The 5,263-nt window shown below is 39.2% G+C and overlaps 1 pseudogene; it reads right to left on the bottom strand.

The window, feature by feature from the left end:
* Nucleotides 1–4,218, bottom strand: part of LOC129149241 (nucleophosmin-like) — a 6,963-nt pseudogene extending 2,745 nt beyond the window's left edge.
* Nucleotides 4,219–5,263: the final 1,045 nt, after the last annotated feature.

The following is a 5,263-nucleotide window of genomic DNA, read 5'->3' as shown; positions in this document are numbered from 1 at the left end:
CTTTACCTAAGTCCATTATCTTCCTACATTTGATTCTGACAAGTAAGCCTGCATTTCTCTCAGAAGGGTCGTCAGAGTTGACAGTGGAAAACACAGATGTCATGTTCAAGGCACTCTGAGGGCCACAGAGATGAGTTAGAGATAACTCTTGGCCTTGGGGAGTTAACTGCCTGGTGGGAGAAAGGAGAGCCCTTCAGGAATCCAGAGACCCCCTACATTTGGAGAGGACCTCACTTCTCCATTCATCCTTTTTGCCCATGTCTTCTGCTGTCACATCCCTCCTCTGTCTGAGGAAGAGTGCTCAAAAGCTCATTGTATTGACTTCATGGTTCAGAGCCTGCCTGGGAGTCTCATTTGTCCTTGCTGTGATTGACATGTTTATGTGGTGTGTTCTTTAAAAAAAAAAAAAAGTATATATATAGTATATATATATATGAAGGGAGAGGGAGAGAGAGATAGAAACATTAATGATGAGATAGAATCACTGATTGGCTGCCTCCAGCAGGCCCCACGCTCGGGATTGAGCCTGCACCCCAGGCATGTGCCCTGACCTGGAATCAAACTGTGACCTCCTGGTTCACAGGTGGACACTCAGCCACTGAGCCACACCAGCCGGGCATGAAGTGTGTTCTTCATCAAGCCCCGCCCCCAATTCCTTGGCCCTTTGGCTCCTCCTATATAGATACAGAGACCCCTTTAGTCTAGACAAACCCTCTTTGCTTGTGAGGCCAACTAAGTCAGAGAAGGTTTGTCCTGACTAGTGATGCTCACAACTCAAAGTACCAGATTACTTCCAGGTTGTACACATCCTTCAATCATTAATTTCAGTCTAAATTGAAGCATGATTAATCTCAATTTTTCTTAAAATAGAGACACTTGTTTTAAAAAATAGAAAATGTCACATAATAGAAGAGAATTAGAACAGTTATGCAGGTAGCATTTCAATGAACACATTCTATGCGAAAAAGAATACTTCATAGCTGATATACAGAATATGTTATTTTCCCGTCCCCTTTTTTATAAACAAATTTATTTTCTGTTTTTGGTAATAGAAGCTATACAGGGATATTGAAGGTAATTTAGAAAACAGAATAAAGAAAATGTATGAATTACCAACAAGTTCACCATACATAGCAAGACACTTAATATTTTGCAAATCTTCTTCTTGGCTCCCCCCGCCCCCCCCCCCCCCCGCCAGCTTTGAATGAAAAAAAAAATGCTATTATTGCATTTCATTTTTGAATGTGTTGTGTATATTTTAATTTCCAATATTTTTATTGCTATAAAATATATCTCCTCCACTTAAATCCAAAATGTGCAAAGAACTTAAGATTTAAATTGTTTGCATAGATGGGGGTAATTGTTAAATACAAACCAAGGTGCATTTAAGGACTTTAAAAAATCACTGTTGTGGAAGGAATGAAAAGGGAAGAGACAGTGAAAGAGTCTCACTTCCATCTTATTTTAACAACGAGGAAACTGAGCCCAGGGAATTTACATTCTTATCTAAGGTCATATTCCTGCCTAGATTTTTATTTTTCTAGATATTCCTGTCAGTCATCTTCACATCGGCTCCTCCTTTTTTCTGAGTAAGGTACAGAAGTTCTGTCTTCCCAACAGTGCAAGTGAGCTGAAGGTTTTCCTGGAACTGTGACGTGAGCCTTCTACCTTCTGTCTTTGTAAAATACATATTTTCGATGAAGTCTCTCAGTATCCATTCTATCTTAATGGTTTTGTTTTCTGAGAATTTGGCATTGTCTAGTATGACCCAAAGCTGAGAGGTTCATTTAGAACCGTAATTTTGAGAACTGTCCTGGGGACATTCACATCCAAGCAGTTTTCTTTGTGAAATGCTTTTCTCGCATTGCTGGCCCCCCGCCAGGATCAGATGGCTCACTGTGCATCAGAATTGAACAAACTCCCAATTGAAGAGTCGGTTGGCATTTAATTAAATTAAGAAAACTGTATAGATAGATGAGAAATGTATTGGCTATTCCAAAAATGTCAGCAAAATCTCTGAACAGAATTCTGGGACACTCAAAGCACTCCATGATTTCCTGCATTTCAGCTCTCATTTTACTATTGCCACCTTATTTTCTGCTGCTGTCTCTTCTGTCTTTCCAAACTTAAAAGGGAAGAAGTTGAGTTACCTAAGATAGCTGAGTCTTTTACAGCCTGATTTCTTTCCATTGTCACTTTGCTGCCTTCACACATCTGAACAGAATGAGTAATTGTTAGGAGGAAATTGTCTTTGAATTAAAGTGAGATGTCTATATTTCTGGAGTAACAGGTTGTCTCTGAAAATTCAAGTCAAAGGTAGGTCAATATGCCTTGAGATGCAAGTCAAAGTAATTTGAAAGAATGTCAAAGAAGATGGCTGATTGAAAGTTGTTGGTGAGTTCTAAGAGAAACTCAGGCATAAGTGCCTGAAGATCAGAAGAAATGAGCTTTATTGGGCATCCGGGAAATTCACCTGGGGAAGCTCAGGCTGGGCCCAGAGCAGGGAGCATTAAAATGGGCCTTGCCTCAAGGAAAGCCATGAGAGAAAAGAAGAGAGAGGGGAAAAAAGGGGGAAATCTCTGCGCACTCACCAGCCTGCAGATGTCCTCTTCTTTCTGGTTCTCTGACTAGGGAGAGGGTGTTCTTTCTGGGGTTTTCACTGTCCATGCCTGTTACACAGTTCTGGGACTGGCGCACTTTTGGGTGAAAGCCTGGAGATAAAAGAGGGAAACACCCCAGAAAACTCACTGCTGCTTGGTCATTTTCCTAATTGTCCTTCTATTGTTTATTTTTCAGAGTTTTCAAATAGCTGCTTTTTGTATTTTCTCCAGACTTTATGGTTGTAACCAGTACTGGGCTTACTCCATCTTGGTTGGTAGTAGAAATCTGCAATTTCTTTTAAAATGTTCATTGTTACATGAAAACCATTCGGTATGTGCCATTGAACATGTTAGCAATTATTTTTCTCTCAAAAAGCATGCATCAAGATTATATCTTAATCCAGAAATCAAGTTCCACCCCTGATGTTGCAATTCATATACAATCAGTCACTAAATTTTGCTGACTTCCACAAAGAGCCAGTAGAGTGGTGGTTAAGAATATTGGCTATTCTGATCAACTATCTTTATTTGAATCCTGGTTCTCCCACTTACTAGTTCTTTATGCTGGGAATTTATATAACTTACCTGTACCTCAGTTTCCACAATCACAAAATGGGAATGATATTACCAGTGATAATAAATCCTATAGCATTTACTTTGGGAATTGAGTTAATGCCTATAAAGCAGTTAGAATAATGCCTCGTACATTGTAAGCTCCAGCTCTTACTCCCCTGGTCCTAGCTGTGTTTCATTTCCAGCATTATCATCCCAGTTCAAGCAAAAATTGAAAACACTTAAAACAGTAGTATCCTAGGCTCTGAGAACTAGAAATCAAGCTTTAAAAACTGTTTGGGATAAAATGTAGGAGGACGTAAGTGATTTTTGCAGCATTTTAAACTTTTGTTTACTGATTCAAAGGAATTCACAGCAGGTGAGGCAGAATTTAAAGGTAGGCAAGAGGTAAGAGGTGCCCTTTAGGGCTTCTCAGATTTGAGCTACTGCACCAAATCAAATCAAGTGATTTAGAAATCCTAATCCAGTTGGCCTGGAAACCTACTTTTTTCTTTTTCTTTAATGATCTCCTAATTCTTTTATTTTTAAAATTGATTTTGAGAGAGAGATAGAGAGAGAGAGAGAGAGAGAGAGAGAGAGAGAGAGAGAGAGAGAGAGAGAAGAGAGAAACATCGTCGACATCATTCGGTTGCCTCCCGCAAACTTTTGGTGAACGGGATGATGCTCCAACGAATTGAGCCACACCAACCAAGGAAGAATCTATCATTTTAACAAACATACCATCATCATTCTGATACAGATGTTTCTAGAAGCAAGCTCTAAAATCAGTACTGCTTCTCTGACAGTGTGATAAAAGTTGGTAAATGCTAAATTCTGTTGGAAGTTGAATTGTTTTGTTGTTTATAAAAGATGACCTATTACATTATCTCAAGCCTAAGGCCGTAAGAAATGGCCAAATGAGGCATGCATTAGTGCTGGCCTTTCCCATTAACTCTCTATATTTTGGTTAGTGGGAAATAATGTGTCCATAAGCAAGGGTAACCTTTTAGAGCTCACTCTCTTTGATTTGGGGCAACATACCTTTTAGCCCTAATGGCACATCCATTGCAGTATCAGCAGTCTCTCAGCTATCATTGCTTGCCACGTCACCAGCTTCACTCCAGTGTTGAGAGTGGTGTTGCAGAGTCTAATGTGACTTATCATTTCCTTCTACAGCTCACTGTTCAGCTTTTGTTCGGACTTAAAGAATACAGAGTAGGCCGAATGATGTCGACGATGTTTCTCTCTCTCTCTCTCTCTCTCTCTCTCTCTCTCTCTCTCTCTCTCTCTCCCCCCCTATCTCAGAAGTCCGGAGACCTGTCTGACTTTTCAGTCACTGCTAGGGTAACCTTTGTTCTTCAAGTCAGCTACTATGTGCTGCTGTTCTACAAAATGTCATTGATGATTTCTAGAATTTTATTCTAATTTTTTTTTTTTTTAGTGTAGCCCACTCTATTTTCCCTTCCTTTTTTTAAAAAAACCTCTATCCATAAAATGGTACTAAAATATAATAATTATGATAATAATTGAAAGTGCACCCAGGAAGTTACTGTTTTGAGTGCACTTGCCATTGGACATTAAATGTGGCTTAGTTTCTAGATTTAGGAATTTACCATTAGGTTAGGATTATTTTTAGGTCCAGTAGTTAGATAGCAAGACTAGTAGGAATTTTTCCAAGTAAAAGTCTATTTTGAGGGCTATTATATTTAGTTTTCATGTTTGTTTGTTTTTTTAATTTTTATTTATAAGCCTCCACTGAAGCTCTTTGCCAATATCTTCAGTCTCTGGGACCATAAATACAGCACTTAAGCATAGCATATTACAAACACCTTGGAAGCAGGAACCGTCACTATAGTCTGTCAATGCTAGTAAATCACGTGTTCTCTAGAGTACTCACCGGGCACTCATACAAAGGGTGACTAAATAAGCAGAATCCTTGTGCCCTGTAAGCTTTAGTAGACAGCATGTTCTCTATGATACTCAGCAAGCACTTGTCCTGTCTGGTTTGTTGAAGGATCTCCATTTTGAGAGCAAGAAATAGAAGTGTTCTCATCCCTAGCTTAAGTAAAGATTTAGAATTGAGGAATGGGAACTTCAACATTTGGATAAGG

This window comes from Eptesicus fuscus, chromosome 6 (assembly GCF_027574615.1).
Source record: "Eptesicus fuscus isolate TK198812 chromosome 6, DD_ASM_mEF_20220401, whole genome shotgun sequence".
NCBI lineage: Eukaryota > Metazoa > Chordata > Mammalia > Chiroptera > Vespertilionidae > Eptesicus > Eptesicus fuscus.
Note: the sequence above shows the minus strand (reverse complement) of the source record. Positions and strands in the feature narration are given on the sequence as shown.